The sequence below is a fragment of the Somniosus microcephalus genome, chromosome 2 (assembly GCF_052327205.1).
Source record: "Somniosus microcephalus isolate GS21.2 chromosome 2, FLI_Smic_1.0, whole genome shotgun sequence".
Taxonomy (NCBI): Eukaryota; Metazoa; Chordata; class Chondrichthyes; order Squaliformes; family Somniosidae; genus Somniosus; species Somniosus microcephalus.
Window position 1 is genome coordinate 52,307,533 of NC_140988.1, and position 22,405 is coordinate 52,329,937.

A 22,405-nucleotide genomic window follows, 5' to 3' on the forward strand; every position below is an offset into this window, starting at 1 on the left:
TGCTCTATGACACATCTGGTGGAATTGTGGCTGCCATTATAATGCTCCTCAGCCTCATTGCTTGGCCTCCTCAAGAGTATCATCAGCCACATCTTCAGTGGATAGCCCTCGTCTTCAATCAGCCTGCCAGTAAATCTGGTCGGAAGTGCAAAGAGCTGAGGGAGGGTGGACTGGTGCAGCACGAAAGAGTCATGACAGCTGCCAGGGAATCTGGCACACACATGCATGATGATCTTTTTATGGTTGCAGACGAGCTGCACAATGAGGGAGTGGCAGCCCTGAGACAGCATAAGCGGCACTCATGCTGATGTAATAGATAGCAGGTAAATTGGAGATCAGAGGCCCAATCCCTCAATATTGTGATAGTGACTAGCAATGTGGTGTGAGTGGCTTCTGAGGTTGCAGAAATGACCTGCAAACTCCTGAAAGCTAAATCTCTCCACAAAATGGGGTCAGCAAGAGCCTTTCGATCAGACAAGGAAGCAGGTGTAAGGTGTGAGTATTTATGTGTTTTTTCCAGCTGTCACTTAATGGACTCGCACAATGGCCACTGAGCTTCTGCCTCCCCTTCACAGACGGGGTTCCCGAGGGGCCTGAATCCCATGCACAACAAGTTAAAGCCAAAACCTGATGTTAAAAAGGCAGCTAAGCGTCTGTAAACGAGCAGCTAACTACTTCAATGAGGTTGCCCGCCTCCAAACGGGTCCGTGGCGCACCTCATAACGCGCCCTAGTTAAATGCGGAAGTTGGCATGACGACGGCGGGTTCCCAATGCGCTGTCAATTTCCGCGCTTTTAACTGCCGACCCACACGGGCATCAATGGGAAAAATCCGGCCGGTGAAAAGGTTTGATAAGGTAGACATAGAGGAGATGATTCCAATTGTGGAGTAAACCAGAACTAGGGTCCATAAATATAAAAAAAAGAAAGACTTGCATTTATATAGCACCTTTCATGACCACTGGACATCTCAAAGCGTTTTACAGCCAATGAAGTACTATTGAAGTGAAGTCACTGTTGTAATGTGGGAAACGCGGCAGCCAAGTTGCACAAAGTAAGCTCCCACAAACAGCAATGTGAAAATTAACAGATAATCTGTTTTTGTTATGTTGGTTAAGGGAGAAATATTGGCCAGGACACCAGGGATAACTCCCCTAATCTTCTTCGAAATAGTGCCATGGGATCTTTTACGCCCACCTGAGAGAGCAGACAGGGCCTCGGTTTAGCATCTCATCCGAAAGACGGCACCTCCGACAGTGCAGCAATCCCTCAGCACTACACTGGAGTGTCAGCCTAGCTTTATGTGCTCAAGTCCCTGGAGTGGGATTTGAACCCACAACCTTCTGACTCAGAGGCAAGAGTGCTACCAACTGAGCCACAGCTGACAATTTCAATTTATTTTTAAAACCCACAATTTCCTCTAATCATAATCAAGGTTCAATTCTTGGTGCACAAATGGCGTCTAGAGATAATTTCAGGAATTTGGGGCAATTAATCCTTCAGTATGATTTTTAGTACTGAAGTACATTCACTGAATTTGAAGAGAAGGGTCAGATGCTAATCAATCTGGTGGTGTGCATCACCCATTTGCAGAAGGAGCCTCCCTCCAGTCCATATACATTCTGGCCAAGGTTAATTAGCTGGAGAACTGCTGTCAACAGAACAATCTTCATAGGGTGCAGGTGTTCCTGGCGATACTGAGGGAAAAGCCCTAAAACCTTTACAAAATATGTAAAATTTCCTCATAAGGAGTTACATGAGACAGATGATACATACCATGGTATTATTCAGTGACTAATTCCTTTTTGGAGTACTGCCTAAATTAAGATAAGGAACTGTACTGGTTGATTAAGTCTGACTGATGTGTGAATGGTGATGGAATCAGGTTAAGTATTGATTGACTTGACACTGGTAAAATAATGGTTGAGATTCGAATGCAGAAACTCTCTCACATTTTGTAGGGGAAGGTATGCGGTTTACCTTCAGGATGGTCAGGGCTATGGTGCAGACAAGTTCTAATTCTATGGGAGACCATGGATTCAGTGATTGCAACCATGGAGGCTTGTCTCACCCATTAAGCCCCACTGGTATTCTAATCAGAGGGATGATAGAGAAATGCATAGGTGATCAAGGCACTTGTTTGCTGGTTTATGTACAAAATATTGCATGCTACGGTAACAGGAGGTGGACGAGGTGATGAGATATCAAGTTCTGGATTTACCCCTCTTCAGGAGATTACTCATTTTTGGACCTCTCTGTCTTATGGTTAATTTGAAATAATTTCAGCTATTGGAATCCTACCATTTTTCATCCATATTTTCCTGTTATCCAATAACAGATTGTGACAAAAAAAATCATTATAACTCTCTGATGAAAGGCTGTCAAATTGAATTAAAATAGACCTTTTCAGGACCCAAACCCTCTATTATTAGCATGGAGACAATTCTGGGTGACTGCACACATCCTTTGGGAAACAGATATTAGAAGAAAGAATGACTTGTAACTATATATGTAGCACTCCTTCATGTCCCTCCGAAATTTTGGAATTGCTTCACATACAATGAATAACTTTGAAATGCAGTGACTACTGTTATTTAGGCAAATCATAACATTTTTGCACAACAAGATCACACAAACAGCAAAAGGGATGAATGAACAATCTGTTTTGGTTGAAGGAGGAATGCTGGCCGGGACACCAGGAGAACGCGCTAAATTCATAACTATCTGACTCATTAGTGAGAGTGCCAAGAACTGAGCCAAGCTGACATTTCAAGGCCCATTTTCTGAATGTGCACTCCTGGTGTGGAGCCTCAAGGTTACACATTTGGAAAATAAATCATTTAAGACCAGGATGATCAGGAATGGGAAAGGAAAGATACCCCCAAAATTCAGATTTGTCCTCAGCAAAAAAAAACGATAGCTTGATAGGCAGTGAAACTCTATTCCACAATGTCATAGAATTTCTCTCTTATTGCAAGAGTCATAAGTAAGATCTCTACCCCTGCCTCAGCCCATCTGCTATTGAAACCTTCATCCATTCCCTTGTTGCCTCCAGACACAAGGGGCTCGATTTTGCCAGGTCCGAGGAGGCGGGATTGGAGGCGTGTGAGGTGGTAAAATCGCAAAAAATGGTGGGCGGGCCCAATCCCACCTCCATCCCATCTCCGAGCAATTTTCCCAAATGCGTGTTTTCTTACCCCATTTCCATCCTGCCTCCAAGAGGCGGGATAGGCCCTTAAGGCCCTTAACAACCACTTAGTTGCCTCTATAATCCTATTTTGAGAGGCCTTTCTGATTTTAACCCTTTTCCCACGTCCTGCATGTCTCCTCTGGAACACGCCAGTGAATCCTGGCGGCCTCACAAGGGGACTGCTTACTAACAGCTGCAGCTCCACCATTAAAAAAGAGTTTTCAGCAATCATCATTTGCAGGTGGCAGAACTTTTTTGTCTCAGGTCTGGGGGAACTTTTAGCAGGCCTACCCATTGTTGTGGAAGTTTGGAGCCTGATACCCATCTCCAGTGTGACCTCCTGGGAAATCCCTCTCGCCACCTTGACTGAGTGCTTCCTCAACTGAGGCATATACCAAAAGCATGGAAACCATTTATTTCCTTTCCTCCTGGACATCAGATTTGGACGAAGACCAGCCGTGGCAGCAGCAGAACCATGAAGAACAGCACCACCAACAGCAGCAACAACAACAGGAGCGCCAAGCTGCTGCCCACCCACCTGAAGCTGCACAGGCCCGAAGACGCCAGCACAGGACCACATTGCTGCCCAGGATGCAAGGGACGCACTCATCTTGGCCAGATTTGCTTAGCCTGCACAATCAAACACTTTTGCCTCGCACCTTCTTATCAGATCATCGACAATGGCCAAGAACCTACGGATTCCTATCACTTTGACCACCATACTGACAATTGCAACTCGCCCTAAGCCCTCAATGTGGAAGTCCCATTAGCGAAATGACACACGCCACAACTTCAACACTTTGCCATCAGAAGTTTTTACGACAATAAGCAACTGATGGCTTTTCAAAATTAAACACAACATTACACCCAAGTGAATACCCTTGTGACTACTTGTGCATTATCTTCCTCTTACGCGTGCTCCTACGTGGTGCTTCCCCTGTGGCTTCAGCAGATGTGGAGGCCCCTTGCTCACTTTCTTGCTGCTCCTGTCTCGACACCTTTGGTGGGCACCCTCTGGGGTTGCGAACCTGTGAGGGCTCGGCAACAGTCTGCTGCTCCTTCGGCTGTGCAGGGATTGAGACGCCGATCTCAGTTGGGTGGGGACTCTGGTGGGGCTCTGACCGAGGGCTCTGCAGTGGCATGGTCATGTGAGCACTTGGAGAGGAGCCCCCCCTTCCTCCTGGACAGTGGGGACAGGGGCTCTCAATGGTCCTGTAGGGGAGTAAAGGAAAGAGTTAGAGATGTGAGGTAAAGGTTGCATGCACATTGAATTGTGCAGATGATCATACGTCAATCTGTTAGAGCATCAGAATCATTATCAGTGACTCATGCAATGTCAATGAGAGAGATGCCAAACTATTCTGTCACCAGCTTGCTGTGATGTGCCCGCCTGTCCGTCGCCCACTTGGGAATCCTCCTTGTTCCCGGCAATTTCCAGGACCGCCTCCTCCGAGGTGGGGAGCAGGGCTACTGAGGGTAGCCTTCCTCCTGTCCTCGCTCTTTCCCTCTTATTGTGGGCTCTCTTTTCCTGCAATGAGGAACAAAAGTGGAGTTTGAGTGAGAATGATGGAGTGAGTGTAGAGAATCCATAGCATAGACGCTTAGAAGGAGACAAAGGGCCCTCCCTGTGTGTTGTAAGTTGTCATTGCATCACAGCGATAGAGATTGTGAGGGCTGCATGGTCGAATAATTAAGTGAATGCGACCATAGAGAGAGAGGGAATGGGTCAGGGTGCAGGGATGTATGTGTCAAGTGGGATGTGGAGGAAGAGGTTGGCAAAGCAGAGTGCTGGTGAGGAGAGACGATGGGGATCAGATTGAGGGTGATGGGAAAGTCATACTCATTTTTCCTGTGCGGAGAAGGTCATGAAACCTCTTCCTGCATTGCAGCCAGGTTCTGCGGCTCATTGATATGGAGTTGACCTCCTGGGCCACTTGCAGCCACACAGTTTTAGTCTGCTGGGGTGGCTTTTTTCTCCCCGATGAAGGGAACAGCACCTCCTTATTAGATCTTGCTCCCTGCACCAGAGCTTGGAGGGAGGGCTCATCAAATCGAGGTGCACACTTTTGCTTGCTGGTGGACATGGTCGGTAAATGAAGTCCTTCATACAATGTCCAAAGCGTTTCCAGTCTCCAGAAGAAGCAAGGCTGCTTGCAAGCCTTAAATCCAGCAGCACTGATGACGTCATCGGAAGCGACTTTCAGGATGGAAAGACTAATTCGGCCAGGGGTTCCCACATGCTGGAAATCAATTGCCTAATTAGGGGAAAATCGCAATTTTTCAACACTTCACTTCGGAGTCGGGGTCCTGACATGAATCCCACCTGACACGCCCCAGTCCACCCACACTGGCAAAATCAAGCCCAACTATTCTAATACAAAAGCAAAATACTGTGGATGCTGGAAATCTGAAATAAAAACAGAAAATGCTGGAAATATTCAGCAGGTCAGGCAGCATCTGTGGAGTTCTGACAAAAGGTCATCGACTTAAAACGTTAACTTTGTTTCTCTCTCCACTCCCTCTGCTTGACCTGCTGAGTATTTCCAACATTTTCTGTTTTTATTTCAACTATTTCAATGCTCTACTGGCCAGCGTCCCATCCTCCACCGTCGGTAAACTTCAACTTATCTTGCCTGTATCCTGCCCTGCACCAATTCCCAGTTAATCATTACCCCTTCCTTGCTGACATACATTAACTACCAATTCCCAAACATCTCAAGTTTAAGATTCTCATTCTCATGTTTAAATCATTTCATGGCTTTGTCCTTCCCTATCTCCATAACCTTGTTTAGCCTCTACCATAATAGATTTACTGTCAGTTGTGGCTCAGTGGGTAGCACCCTCTAGGTGGGAGGGGCCAGGAGTGAGCAGGTGCTGCTGGGTGCTTGATTACTGCAGGGAGTTGGAGTGAGTTTGTAAAAAGTTGGTGGGTTTTTTTTGGTTTCTTTCAGGTTTTAGGGCCTTGTTGGTCCTTAAACAGCAGCCAGATGACTGCTGAGGGGCTCGGAGTGCCAGGCCCCTCAAAGGACTATGTTCCCAGAATGAATTTAATCAGGGGAGATAATGTTGGGGGAAGGGAGGAAAAAGGGCTCAAAGATTTTGGGCCGGGATCCCAGGAGGTTTGGAAAAGAAAACACGGTGGTGGTTCATTGCGAGGATAAGTAGATACAAGCTTGGGTAAGTGTAAGTACTCCAAAGAAAAATGGAGAGTCGGACATCTCGGGGAGCAGAAGGGGGCAAGACAAAGAGAGGGTGTAAGAGGCAGGAGCCTTAAAGGGCAGCAGGACGGGAGCGGGGAGACAAAGATGCCAGAAGGGAGCAAGATAGGTGCAGATACGCCATTGTCCCTGAGAGAGAAGAAATGGGGAGAAAGGGTCAGCGGTGGAGAGGAGGCCGAAGGGAGTGGCATTGTTGGAGAAACCGTGATAGCAGGAAGACTTTCAAAGAGAGATTATGGGCTCGATTTTGTCAATGGGGAGCTTTTGGAGGCAGGACTCCCACTTTTTGGGTTTTAGTCCCGCCTCCATCGACTTGTGGCCAACCCACGCTACTTTCCCTTGATTGACCTTGTTAAGCTCGCCCAGCGGGCTCAGCAGGCCACTTAAGGGACACCTGTTTACTGGTGACCTCAGCGATTGACATTTCATCTGTCAAGAGCTTTTGACAGATGAGAAATCAGCGTTTGACAGCTCTGTGAAGCTGTCAAACTCTGACAATCTGTCTTCTAACTTGAGTCCTTCTACTCAGACTCAGTTAGAGATCTCTCCAGACCAGAAAGCAGAGGCTGCAACTTTTGACAGTTCAGCGGCCATTCTGCTTTCTGCGCCGAGGAGATGAGGGACTCCTGATAGCTGAAGGAAGGAAGTCTGCAGGAGAAAGTAAAGGTAAGTAAAACTTATTAAAACACTTTACACACACCTCACACACTTACCTCTGCACACATGCACCCATCACTCACCAGCACAACAGACATCTTGACCCCTCCATCCCCTGCAGAACGACGGTCCGCCTCGCTAACTTGGCGTGGTTCGGAGACGTCCGGAAGCCCACACTTCAGGGCTAAAAGTAGGGATTAGGCAAAAAACTGCCTGTTAACTACCTGTTAACAGGCAGTTAATTGGCACTAATCCCCTTCCCGCCTCGGGGAGGTGACTCCCAGTGCAGGTCGGGTACCCGTCTTCTGGGACATTGGCACAGAGGCGGATTGGGGGCAGGGTGGGTTCCTACCCCCCCGATTCTGCAATTTTCCCACCACTCCCGCCTCCAAACCTGCCTCCTCGGGGCTTGGAAAATCGAGCCCTATGTATCTGACGGGGAGCAGGGATGGGAGGTTACAGAAGAGCTCGAGAGTGAGGAGTCAGAAGGGGACAGAGACATGGAAGTGGGGGGTGGAGGCATTGTGTGGAAAGGGAAAGGTTAGTAAGGGGCAGAAGGAGGGAGAAGGGGCAGCTCCTCGGCCCAAGCCTAAAGTAAGGAAGAGGCTGAAACTACAGGGAAGGTTCAAACAGGAGGTGAAAAAGAGCCGGAGGTTGCAGGAGAAAGCAACAGCTGCCCAAAAAGTTGGAAAGGAGCATGAGAGAAGGGAAGGGCCAGAGATTAAATGATGAGGGGGATTATCAGGCACACTTCCCTTATTTGGTGCCATGATTAGTGATCAAGTTTTAAAGTACAATAGATTAGTATATGTTATGGGAGACAAATTAAACTTCAGGTTTTGATGTTAATATGTGATGGACCTGGGGGAGAGCAGCGACCGAGGCAGAGCATAAAAGCGGCGGCAGCAGCGAGGCCCGACCACAGCGGCTGGACCTGGGGGAGAGCAGCGACCGAGGCGGAGCATAAAAGCGGCGGCAGCAGCGAGGCCCGACCACAGCATCTGGACCTGGGGGAGAGCAGCGACCGAGGCGGAGCATAAAAGCAGCGGCAGCAGCGAGGCATACCAACTCAGCAGTGGGGAGAGAGGTAAAAAGTAATCAGAGTGTGACGTCACCAGGGAGCAGGTAAGTGATTGGTTGGTGAGTATTTCTCTATTTTTTAAACTTTAACTCTGGTTTATAGTTGCTAAGGTCTTTCTGGTGTAGCGGGGACTGTTGGTAAACCATACAAGCACCCTAGTGTATATCTTTAATTGGTGGCATTGAATTAATTTAAATTAATTAAAGGGTAAGTCATGTCAGGACAGCCCAGCCCCGTGTTATGCTCCTCTTGCTCTATGTGGGAATTCAGGGACGCTGCCTGTGTCCCTGAAATGTATCCAGCTGCAGCTACTAGTAGACCGCATTGCGGCACTGGAGCTGCGGATGGATGAGTTTTGGAGTGCTCACGATGCTGAGAGGGTCATGAGTAACACGTTTAGTGAGTTGGTCACACCGCAGGTAAGGGCTGCACAGGCAGAAGGGAAATGGGTGACCATCAGGCAGAGCAGTAGAAGCAGGCAGGTAGTGCAGGGGTCCCCTGTGGACATCCCCCTCTCAAACAGGTATACCAATTTGGATACTGTTGAGGGGGATGACTTACCAGAGGAAGGCAGCAGCAGCCAACTTCCTGGCACCAGGGGTGCTTCTGCTGCTCAGGAAGGGAGGAAAAAGAGTGGGAGAGCAATAGTGGTAGGGGATTCTATCGTAAGGGGAACAGATAGGCGTTTCTGTGGCCGTAGACGTGACTCCAGGATGGTGCCAGGGTCAAGGATGTCACTGAATGGCTGCAGGGCATTCTGAAGGGGGAGGGTGAACAGTCACAGGTCGTGGTTCACATTGGGACCAATGACATGGGTAGGAAGAGGGATGAGGTCCTGCAGCAAGAATTTAGGGAGCTAGGTAGCAGACTAAAGAGCAGGACCTCAAAGGTTGTAACCTCTGAATTACTCCCGGTGCCATGTGCTAGTGAGTATAGGAATAGGAGGATAGAGCAGATGAATGCGTGGCTAAAGACTTGGTGCAGGAGGGAGGGCTTTAGTTTCCTGGATCACTGGGCCTGCTTCTGGGGAAGGTGGGACTTGTACAAGTCGGGCGGGTTGCACCTGAACCAGAACAGGACAAATATCCTTGCGGGGAGGTTTGCTAGCACTGTTAGCGGGGGGTTAAACTAACTTGGCAGGGGGATGGGATACAGAGTGGAGCTATAATAGGGGGTGATGTACAGCCAACTATAAAGGAAAAAATAAGTCAGACTGGAAGGCAGAGCAAATATGTAACGGCACAAGGGAGTAGGGCAAGGCTAAATGGCATTTATTTTAATACAAGGAGTCTTACGAATAAGGTGGATGAACTGAAGTTGTTGATGAACACATGGGAGTATGATATTGTTGCTATCACGGAGACATGGTTGAGGGAGGGGCAAGACTGGCAGCTCAATATTCCGGGGTATAGAATCTTCAGGCGAGACAAAGGGGGGGGGCGGTAAAAGAGGAGGGGGTGGCGCAATATTAATTAAGGAGACAATTACTGCTGTAAGGAGGGATGATATATTAACAGTTTCCTCTAATGAGGCCATATGGGTTGAACTTAAAAACAAAAAGGGGGCTATCACTTTGCTGGGAGAGTACTTTAGGCCCCCAAACAGCCGGGGGGAGATAGAGGAACAGATATGTAGGCAAATCTCAGAGAAGTGTGCAAATAATAGGGTAATTATAGTGGGGGATTTCAACTTCCCAATATTAACTGGGATAGTCAGAGTGTGAAAGGCTTAGAGGGTGCAGAATTCTTAAAGTGCATCCAGGAGAGCTTTTTGAGCCAGCATGTAGAAAGTCCTACAAGAGAGGGGGCGGTACTGGACCTAATTCTAGGGAATGTGGCTGGGCAAGTGGTAGAAGTGTTAGTAGGTGAACACTTTGGTGATAGTGGCCATAATTCGGTGAGATTTAAGGTAGTCATGGAAAAGGGCAAGGATGGACCGGAAGTAAAGGTTCTAAATTGGGGGAAGGCCGATTTTAAAATGATAAGGCAGGATCTGGCCAATGTGGACTGGGATCAGCTACTTGAAGGAAAATCCACATCGGAGCAATGGGAGTCTTTCAGAAAGGAAATTGAGAAAGTACAATGGCAACATGTTCCCGTAAAGGTCAAGGGTGGGACCAACAAACCCAGGGAACCTTGGATGTCAAGGGATATACGAGAATAGATTAGGAAACAAAGGGGGGCTTTTGGCAGATACAAAGGGCTAAAGACAGAGGAAGCCCTGGAGGAGTACAAAAAGTGCAGGGGGATACTTAAAAAAGAAATTAGGAGAGCGAGGCAGGGCCATGAAAAAACACTGGCGAGCAAAATATAGGAAAATCCAAAGGTGTTTTATAAGTATATTAAGGGCAAAGATGTGCGGGTTAGGCTGATTGGCCATGATAAAAATTGGCCCTTAGTGTTAGGGAGGATTAAATACGTGGGGTTACGGGGATAGGGTTTGGGAGGGATGGCTGTCGGTGTAGGGACCGGGTGCTAGGGTTTGGATGATCAGCCATGATCTCGTTGAATGGCGGAGCAGGCTCGAAGGGCCGAATGGCCTACTCCTGCTCCTATCTTCTATGTTTCTATGTAAGTGGATAACTAGGGAAAGAGTAGGGCCCATTAGGGACCAAAGTGGCAAACTGTGTGTAGAGCCAGAGGATGTAGGTGGGGTTTTAAATGAATTTTTTGCATCTGTGTTCACTATGGAGAAGGACGATGTGGACATAGAAATCGGGCAGGGGGACTGTGATATATTTGAACATATTAGCATCGAGAGGGAGGAGGTACTAGCGGTTTTAGCAGTCTTAAAATTGGATAAATCCCCAGGCCCGGACGAGATGCATCCCAGGCTACTATGTGAGGCAAAGGAGGAGATTGCAGGGGCTCTAACACAAATTTTCAGAACCTCTCTGGCCACAGGGGATGTGCCAGAGGACTGGAGAACAGCTAACATAGTACCATTATTCAAGAAGGGTAGTAGGGATAAACCAGGGAATTACAGGCCAGTGAGCCTAACATCAGTGGTAGGGAAATTATTGGAAAAAATTCTGAGGGACAGAATTGGTCTCTACTTGGAGAGGCAGGGTTTAATTAGGCATAGCCAGCATGGCTTTGTCAAGGGAAGATCATGTCTGACCAATTTGATTGAATTTTTCGAGGGGGTGACTAGGTGTGTGGATGAGGGTAGTGCAGTGGATGTGGTTTACATGGATTTCAGTAAGGCTTTTGATAAAGTCCTGCATAGGAGACTGGTCAGGAAGGCAAGAGCCCATGGGATCCAGCGTGCCTTGGCACATTGGATCCAAAACTGGCTTAGTGGCAGAAGGCAGCGGGTGATGGTGGAAGGTTGTTTTTGTGACTGGAAGCCTGTGTCCAGTGGGGTACCGCAGGGATCGGTGCTGGGTCCCTTGCTGTTTGTGGTCTACATTAATGGTTTGGATGTGAATGTAAAAGGTATGATCAATAAGTTCGCAGATGAAACAAAAATTGGTGGGGTGGTAAATAGCGAGGCGGGAAGCCTCAGGCTACAGGGTGATATAAATGGGTTGGTCAGATGGGCAGAACAGTGGCAAATGGAATTTAACCCTGAAAAGTGTGAGGTGATGCATTTTGGATGGACTAACAAGGCAAGGGAATACACAATGAATGGTAAGACCCTAGGAAAGACAGAGGATCAGAGGGACCTTGGTGTGCATGTACATAGATCCCTGAAGGCAGCAGAACAGGTGGATAAGGTGGTTAAAAAGGCATATGGGATACTTGCCTTCATTAGCTGAGGCATAGAATATAAGAGCAGGGAGGTTATGATAGAGCTGTACAAAATGCTGGTAAGACCACAGCTGGAGTACTGTGTGCAGTTCTGGTCGCCACACTATAGGAAGGATGTGATTGCTTTGGAGAGGGTGCAGAGGAGATTTACCAGGATGTTACCTGGGCTGGAGCGCTTCAGCTGTGAAGAAAGACTGGACTGGCTGGGGTTGTTTTCCTTGGAGCAGAGAAGGCTGAGGGGGGAACTGATTGAGGTATACAAAATTATGAGGGGCATAGATAGGGTGGATAGAAAGGAACTTTTCCCCTTAGTAGAGGGGTCATAGATTCAAGGTAAGGGCCAGGAGGTTTAGAGGGGATTTGAGGAAAAACTTTTTCACCCAGAGGGTGGTTGGGATCTGGAACTCACTGCCTGAAAGGGTGGTAGAGGCAGGAACCCTCACAACATTCAAGAAGCATTTGGATGAGCACTTGAAATGCCATAGCATACAAGGCTACGGACCAAATGCTGGAAAATGGGATTAGATTAGACAGGGCTTGATGGCCGGCACAGACGCGATGGGCCGAAGGGCCTCTTTCTATGCTGTATAACTCTATGACTCTATGACTCTGTGGAGGAATGGCTGTGCAGAGCGGCGGAATGGATTTGTATGATACAATGGAATGATCACGATGTTGTAAATGTTTTTAACGTTCAATAAATAATATATTTTTAAAAATTGGGTAGCACACTCGCCTCTGAGTCAGAAGATTGTGGGTTCAAGTCCCACTCCAGGGATTTGAGCACATAAATCTAGGCTGACACTCCGGTGCAGTGCTGAGGGAGTGCTGCACTGTCGGAGGTGCCATCTTTTGGATGAGACATTAAACTGAGGCCCCGTCTGTTCTCTAAGCTGGATGTAAAAGATTCCATGGCACTATTTCGAAGAAGAGCAGGGGAGTTATCTCTGATGTCCTGGCCAATATTTATCCCTCATCAACATAACAAAAACAGATTATCTGGTCATTATCACATTACTGTTTGCGAGCTTGTTGTGTGAAAATTGGCTGCCAATGGGGGAGAGGTGGGAGCGCCTTGAGCAGAGCCCCCACTTCCATGTCCCCTCTCACAATCATCCCTCTTGTAAGGGGTGGCGGGTGTGGTGCACGTGTGCCCAGTCAGCTATGCCCCTGACTGTCTGTGAGCGGGTCAAATCGCTCCCACGCCCCTGGGTTCTAGACACCAGACTTAGGTACAGGCAGCAATACAGAAAACTCGAGTAGACAGGTGGTTTGGTGTAAGAAAACCAAGATTTTATTAAAACAGGAACAAAAAACGCAGCCTTATGAGAAAAGTTACTGGTTGAGAAACAATTACAGGCATATAACAATATAACTATACTTATACAGGGAATGGGGAACACACGACACATCGAGGGAAATACAACTACGTTAACAATCCCCTTATCCTATCCCGCCCCTATACCTAGCTAGATTAAGCTGTGAGGGGCCAGAATTCATGCTCACCAATGCAAAGCAAAGCCAGCTGTTTTAATGGATGCGGGTTTTGAGGTTTGGTCTTCTGTCCTTTTAGGTACCCCGTCGCCACGTGGTCTCAGGGGCGCGGTGCTGGAGCTACTGCTGCAACACACCTTCTTCTCCTCCGCTGCCGTCGTCGACTCGTCGCGATGGGTTCTCCTCTTCTTCTCCCTCGGGCGGTCGTCAGCGGTAACATTATGTTTATCGGACAGTTAGCAGTCTTTACCGTTTAGATTTTACTACCCATGCGTCAAACGCCAGTATATTCGTTGGGCGTAGACACCTGCATTATCGCAGCGTTCAACAAGGTGTTCGTCTTCCCAAGCGCCAGCTTATAACTAGGCGCTTGGCCTTTATCGATACATTTTTCGCTGCCCTGCTCTGCTCTTATCGAGTTGTTACCGTCTTCTTCGTCTCTATTCGTCTCATCTCGCCGGACTACTATACAAGTCCTGGGCTACCTGCTCAATTTCGTCTCACCCCATTTTGCGGCCTGGGCGTCCTGGATGGCTAGGGACTCGGATCTTGTTCCCCTCCCCTGCTGTTGGTATGGTGTCCTTAGTTGCTGAAACTCTGCTACGGGGAGCGAGGAGAGAACCCGCCACGAGGCCAGGGCATGAGTACGGGCGGCGGCAGCCCAAGACCAGACGAAAGGTCAGAGTCAAGAGCGCAAGAGTCAAGAGAGCGATTGCTACCCGGGGCCCACAGTTATACTCCTTTCGAATGGCCCTTATCTGCGCACCAAATCAGGTTAGTTCATTGTTTCAATTTTGGCGGGCTGTTTTAAATGATTATAGCAATCTAAACTAACTGTTTTTAGATGGCCGTTTATCGCCTCTAATGGCCTGACGTCCGGACTGTATTGTTATTAATGCATTCTAATCGGCCTGTCCAGCCTTGACGGTTCCCAGAAACTGTTTCCGATTATTTATGCAGACAACTTGATGGCCTCAAGTGTAGGCCTAACTGGTTTTGATCTGTCTACTATCTGGCATAATGCATATTCAATGTTTGCTGTCTGTTTCTCAAAACACAAAGTCCTTTTTCACAGAAACTGCATTTTAGGTTTTGATTTCCCTAAAAGCTGCTTGTGCTGCCACAGAGTCCAAGCTTTTAAAATCTTGCAGGCTTTTGGTCACGAGGTGCGGACGCCATCTTTGGGTACCCTTTTTAAAAATGTCCATGCAGGGTCCCTTTTATTAATAACCTTAGGGGAATGTGGGAATTTTGCAAACCTTACACTCTCATGGGCCACCCGCAAGCAAGGAGATGGAGAGCACCTTGTTACACATCAGTAGGGTGATGAAGGCCCAAGACTACATTAATTTCCCTCCTCGAGACGAGGTCTATGAGCACCTGCCATCTGTTGTTCACAGCAAGCATGTTCTCGTTGGACTGGCGCATTTGCTACTCCATGCAGGTGGCCATGCTTTCCATGGAAGAGCACATCATCACCATCGCCTGTGAGATGGTGCTGCTCATGTTGGAGATGGACTCCTCCATTCTCTGGACAGTCGCACACATCGCGGCTAAAAAAGCTGCCAGAGCCTCATGCAATTGTTGCTGCCTCTCCAAGATCACCCTCTTTCTCGATAGCGCCTGAGGTTCAGCGTCTGCATGCAGCTCAGCAGAGCTTGGAGCGTCCTGCACCCTCCAGCAAGGACTCTCCACTGCTGTCCCCATCAAGACCATCTGCTCTTGCTCACTTGTGATGTGAGACACCAGGTGACAACACTACTCTATCTCTCACAGGACCCACGGAAGTGTGTGTATCTGTGCTGCTGCTGGGTGCACATGGGTCTGCTGACGGTGCACCCTCAGAGAATGGAGCTTCCTCTGAGGAGTCATCTTCCTCCTCCAGCTGGACAGTGGGTGGGTGGGGTGGGTGCACTTGATGGAGCTGTGGGAGAGTAAAGAGATGAATTAGAAGTGTTATAATAAGAATGGGTAAAGTTACCATTATGCACATGATGACATTTCACTGGCTGCTGACATCAGTCACCATATGAGTGACTGCTGTATGCCATGTGGCTGTATGAGATGTAATTCTGTCACCAGGTTGCTGGGAGGTCCCCCTCTCTCTGTCTCCCACTGCCAGCAGCTCTGTAACTCCAGAGATTTCGAGGGCGTGCTCTTCTGCTGGTGTCAAATTATGAAGACTGGTGTTCCACCTCCGGTTCTCTGCCTCTCCCTGTTATAGTGGGCTCTCTTCTCCTGCAAGGAGGGAAAAAAGAGAACTTTGAGTGAGAGTGATAGAATGAGTGTAAGGAATAGATGGGCTACATCTGCAGAGGATGACTATGAGGGAGTGGTGTGACATTGCCAATTGTGGTGTTACTTGCTATGATTGCATTAGGATGAGGGTGAATATAAGTGGTTGTTAGTCTGAGCATGATCTGAGTAAGTGCATAAACAGAGAGGGATGGGGGGACCTGCAAGTTAGGTTGGTGTGAGGAGTGATGTGCAGGAATAGGCTTGGGAAGGCAGGGCAATGGGGTTGGGGTGACAGGCACATCAGGATGTAGGTGAGTGTGGTATTGCACTCACCTTTCCTGACCTCATGAGATCATTGAATCTTTTCCGACACTGGATCCACATCCTCCTGACCACCTCCCTGCTACTGACCTTCTCTGTGATCTCTAGCCATGCCCTTTTTGTCTATTTGATTAGTCGTTTTCGTCCATCCCCAGGGAACAGGACCTCCCTGCGTGCTCTTACTCCCTGCACCAGCACTTCCAGGGAGGCATCCGTGAATCTTGACACTGCCCTCTGTCTTGTCTCCATGACCCACAGGTTTCAGTCTCATTCTGCAATTTAGAGCTCTTGAAACCACCTTCTACACTCCTAAAGCAACCTTCAAATGAGCTGAGTGCAAGGCTGCTTTAAATATCCGCACTGTAAATGAGTCATGGGTGACATCATCTGACCCGCTCCCTTTAATTGGTCCGGGAAACACACATGACTCTTTTAATTGGGGCCAATGAGTTAAACACGCAGTGCAGAACGCGCTGTTCAAATCTTCGGCTTCCTGACCCGCTACGCGGCACGCATGCATCCGGCCCGACTCCAAGGTAAAGATTCCGGCCATACTTCACAAAAAGAAAAATATACAAGCAGCAAGAAAAAGAGAAATTTGAGGTGAAACATTTGTAATCTACAGGAAAGTTAGGTTTGTGAATATTATATTTTTAATTTATTGATTAAATTTAAACAGGACAATGAAACTATTAATATTAATTTCTGTAAATAAGCTATTACAATTTATTCACTCAATTCAACATGCCTGAATACCTCAACTTATAGTCTAATAATTATGGTTATTTTCAAATGTAGATTTTTGCAACATTTTAAGAAGCCAATCTATACTGATTGATGGACCAGCAATCTTCACAGAGGTTTGAAGATAGGTGAGTTTCCCATTAGCACTAAGTTCATGTTCTTGAAAATTATTTTAAAATTAGCCTTTTGATGGAAAAATTGGACTGCAGTAGATTCAATGCCAGTCATAATAGTTAAGGAACAAGTAATACAATTTATGTCAATTTATAAATCACAAGTCCCTCATTTCAACACACACTTCAGGTAATTTCAAATACTTCACTTAAAAGTCAACCAAATGAAAAAATCTGCCTCAAGAATTTTCCCGGTACATATAATGCAAGAAATCAAGTTTCTTCTGATGTAATATGAAGCAAGAATAATTCTGAGTCTTTTTGATATACAGTAATTGGGAGGTTTAAGGTTTAAGAATTAAAATGATTGACACATGTAGAGCTACAGTTACAGTGGAAGCTTTTTAGTGGAAACAATTTCACGGTGATAAAATGTTTCCTCTGTCTGATGGGTCTATAAATGTTCAATAACTAACACCATCTCTTACCGGCAAGCTTTCATTTGCCAACTGGAGGCCATAAGCCTTTCAAATTGAGTTCTGCAGGATTGAGGCTATCGTACAGCAACAGACAGAGATTATACAAAATCTGCTTAAATGTTAGATGTACTTAGTTTTTCTGTGAAAAACAGAATCAGCAAATAATCAAATGTTCACAACTGTACTAACAAATATCAAAAGAAAGATCCTACAGTTGTATCTTACTTTAAAAACAAATCAAATATTGGTAGCAACATTGACCTGATACAACTTCTATTTCTGCTAAGTTAATATTATTGATATCAAAGTTTTACATCTTTGACATTTGCACAATATAGTCCTGATAAAGAAATACAACATTTGTGGGTTCTAATATGCTTTACAAACACATTAATTATGTCAGATGGGCAAAGAAAATGTAGTTTTTAACGTGACAATTATACTCATTTGAACAAAATCTCATCTCAATAGACGTGAGATAGAGAGAGGATAACGCACAGTAGGTGGTGCAATCAGACTTTCCTTTGAACAACATAATTATTCAAGTCATTAAAGCATTCAAGGTTCATCCAGGTCCTTCTTACAAGCAAAAAGAAAAAGGCAGATTATACTGTGAAGTGTGCATTGTTCTTGTATTACTGTGTAAACGATGACTATTAAATAAAAACACAATTGTTTTAGAAAGAAAACTAGAAAGGTTATGTTTTTACTATAAGCACAACGAATGTATTCAGAACAATGTGACATCCCTGGTGTTTCTGAAAATTGGTACTTTTGTACAGGTGTGATAATACCTTGCAGTTTGCTGATATCACATTCATTTGTACACAGCAAGGACGTTACTTTAGGTGTCAAATGTCGCTGCCGTTTTGGAATATTTGATTGTAAAAGCCCACCTCATACAATCCATTTGTAGCAGCACAGGCATTTTTTCCTGTGTTTATAAGCCAGGAAGCCTAGGCCTCTTGGCAGTTCTCAGATGTCTAGTTTCATATAAAATCCCTACCTCTCATATGGGATGTTTTTCAAACAGCCAGCCCAACAGGAAAAGAAAGTTGTGACTTTATTTGAGAGAACAGTAAATGTGTGTCCTGAGAGGTGCCAGTGAAATGCTCCTATAGTCCTGCTGCTTCATTTTACAGGTTGTCAGATAGGACACTGGCAAGAGCGTGACATTTTCAACCAGCATGAGCTTCTATTACACGTGGTGTGTGGTCTTTCCTCGACATAACCAAAATCTGTAAATCTGACTTGATATAATATAGTATTTCAGGGATTAATGTGTACAGCCAAGACAATATGGCATTCATACCAAAGCACCACTGTGATTGCTGTTGCTGGAAACTGTTCCATGAGGACAGACTATTGTTCCAAAATAGCATTCGTCGGTATTATTTCCTTTATATCAAAATGGGAGAATACAAACATTTGTTTCTGGTACTTTTAGTGCATGTATTATAGCAGCCTTATAAAGCTGTCATTAAGTTGTGTTTTTGGTTATAAAGGTCTTGCAACTACTGTACAATGTACCCATGTATCTGTCAGTGTGTTCAAGTTTGTAAATTTGCATGTATTCATGTGCAGTTCTCTTTGTGTGAATACCATGAATAGTACCCATTATCTTTTACATGAATGAATGAAATCTTGCTACCTGTTCAATCATCAAAAAAATCAGATGGTTATGATCTTTAATTCTATTCCTCTCAAATATCTGGAACCTTAAAATAAATCTTAAACCACTGAAATACAAGCCATGGTCTGAGCATAGCTTATGCAGACAGGATAAACATCACACACGCACAGTGTTGACCTAGAACTTTGTTTAGGCCGGTTTTTAGACCGCAAATGGGCATAGAGAATAATCCCTACGCCGAAGACAGAGGCCCAAAGATCACGAGAAATTGGTCATTAGGTCTCATCTAAATAATCACAGTAAGCTGCTGGCGTCTATTGCACCCACACAGACAGCATGCCTGACAGAAGAAGCAAATTTTGAGCTGCATGTCTCGCCGACAGTGGCCCTCAGGTAAGTCCGTGGAGTGGGGGAAGGGAGGACAGCGGAAGGGGACCAATTGCGGCTGGTTAAGGCCATCAGGAGTATTGTGGAGCCGGGAGGAGCAATCGTGATCCTCGTGGCTCGACATCAATTTAAAAATAAATTAAATTTATTTTTTGGTGGTGGCCGCTAGCTAAGCCACATCCACATCTAGTAAATTGGGATGTAGCAGGTCCATGCCTGCTCCATTCAGGGTTGTATAAGTTCCCTGACGGGTCCTAAAATAGGCAGCAGGTCCCTTGCATAAACTAATGAGGGGCCTAACGCTCAGAGAACCCCCACGGAAGTTCCAGGCATATGACAGTATCTTAATAGAGAATAAAGTAACAACAACTTACATTTATTTAGCGTCTTTAATGTGAGAAATGTCAAAAAGGCACTTCACAAATAGGTGTATGAAAATGGATGCTGAGCCAGGAAGGGAGAGACATAGAAACATAGAAACATAGAAGATAGGAGCAGGAGTAGGCCATTCGGCCCCTCGAGCCTGCTCCGCCATTCAATGCGATAATGGCTGATCATCCAAATTCAGTACCCGGTCCCTGCTTTCTCCCCATACCCCTTGATCCCTTTAGCCTTAAGAAATATATCCAACTCCTTCTTGAATATATTTAATGTATTGGCCTCTACTGCCTTCTGTGGTAGAGAATTCCACAGGTTCACCACTGTCTGGGTGAAGAAATTCCTCCTCATTTCTGTCCTAAATGGCCTACCCTTATCCTTAGATTGTGACCCATGGTTCTGGACTCCCCGACCATCGGGAACATCCTTCCTGCATCTAGTCTGTCCAGTCCTGTCAGAATTTTATAAGTTTCAATGAGATCCCCTCTCATTCTTCTAAACTCCAGCGAGTACAATCCCAATCGTCCCAATCTCTCCTCATACGTCATTCCTGCCATCCCAGGTATCAGCCTGGTGAACCTTCGCTGAACTCCTTCCATGGCAAGAACATCCTTCCTCAGATAAGGCGACCAAAACTGCACACAATACTCAAGATGTGGTCTCACCAAGGCCCTGTACAACTGCAGCAAGACATCCTTGTTCCTGTACTCATACCCTCTCGCTACGAAGGCCAACATACCATTTGCCTTCTTAACCGCCTGCTGCACCTGCATGCTTACCTTCAGCGACTGTTGCACAAGGACACCCAGGTCTCGTTGCACTTCCCCTTCTCCCAATCTATTGCCATTCAGATAATAACCTGCCTTCCTGTTTTTGCCACCAAAGTGGATACCCTCACATTTAGCCACATTATATTGCATCTGCCATGCTTCTGCCCAATCACCCAACCTGTTCAAATCATACTGGAGTTTCTCGGCATCCTCCTCACAGCACACACGCCCACCCAGCTTTGTGTCATCTGCAAATTTGGAGATATTACATCTAGTTCCCTTATCTAGATCATTAATATATATTGTGAATAGCTGGGGTCCAAGGACCAATCCCTGCGGTACCCCACTAGTCACTGCCTGCCACTCGGAAAAAGACCCGTTTATTCCAACTCTTTGCTTTCTGTCTGCCAACCAGTTCTCTATCCAAGTCAATACCTTGCCCCCAATCCCATGTGCCTTAACTTTACACGCTAATCTCTTAGACTTGAAGCAATAACCAGTGTTGGTCAAAGAGCTGGGTTTTGATGAAGTTTTTAAAGTTGGAAAGAAAGCTGAAGGGGTTTAGAGAGAGAGAGAGCTCCAAAGTGTAATACCAAGGTGATGAAAGTTTGACTACCATTGATGAGGCAAAGGGGCAGAAAAGGTACCGAAGGATGGAATCAGTGAAACAGAGGCCCCGATTTTCCAGATCGCGTGGGAAATTTTCGGGTTCCCCGAATGTCGGGTTCCGACCCGAATATAAATGGGTCAGCCAACTGCACGCAATTTTCCCTCAAGTGGCCAATTAAGTTCCAGCGTGTGGGCACCCTTGTTAATTGTCCATTTCCAGTCAGAAAGCCCCACAGTATGATGTCATCATTCGTGGTGCTTCTAAAGTGTCCAGCAAGCTTTTTTTTTATTCAGTGATGGGATGTGGGCGTCGCTGGCTAGGCCTGCATTTAGTGCCCATCCCTAATTGCCCTTGAGAAGATGGTGGTGAGCCGCCTTCTTGAACCGCTGCAGTCCATATGGTGTAGGTACACCCACAATGCTGTTAGGAAGGGAGTTCCAGGATGTTGACCCAGCGACAGTGAAGGAACGGCGATACAGGTCCAAGTCAGGATGGTGTGTGGCTTGGAGGGGAACTTGTAGGTGGTGATGTTCCCATGCGTCTGCTGCCCTTGTCCTTCTAAGTGGTAGAGGTCGTGGGTTTGGAAGGTGCTGTTGAAGGAGCTTTGGCGAGTTGCTGCAGTGCATCTTGTAGATGGTACACACTGCAGCCACAGTGCGCCGGTGGTGGAGGGAGTGAATGTTGAAGGTGGTGGATGGAGTGCCAATCAAGCGGGCTGCTTTATCCTGAATGGTGTCGAGCTTCTTGAGCGTTGTTGGAGCTGCACTCATCCAGGCAAGTGGAGAGTATTCCATCACACTCCTGACTTGTGCCTTGTAGATGGTGGAAAGGCTTTGGGGAGTCAGGAGGTGAGACACTCACCGCAGAATTCCCAGCCTCTGGCCTGCTCTTGTAGCCACAGTATTTATATGGCTGGTCCAGTTCAGTTTCTGATCAATGGTAACCCCCAGGATGTTGATAGTGGGGGATTCAGCGATGGTAATGCCATTGAATGTCAAGGGGAGGTGGTTAAAGTCTCGCTTGTTGGAGATGGTCATTGCCTGGCACTTGTGGGTGTGAATGTTACTTGCCACTTGTCAGCCCAAGTCTGAATGTTGTCCAGGTCTTGCTGCATATGGACACGGACTGCGTCAGTATCTGACGAGTCTCGAATGGTGCTGAACAGTGTGCAATCATCAGCGAACATCCCCACTTCTGACCTTATGATGGAGGGAAGATCATTGATGAAACAGCTGAAGATGGTTGGGCCTTGGACACTGCCCTGAGGAACTCCTGCAGTGATGTCATGTGATTGAGATGAATGACCTCCAACAACCACAGCCAACTTCCTTTGTGCTAGGT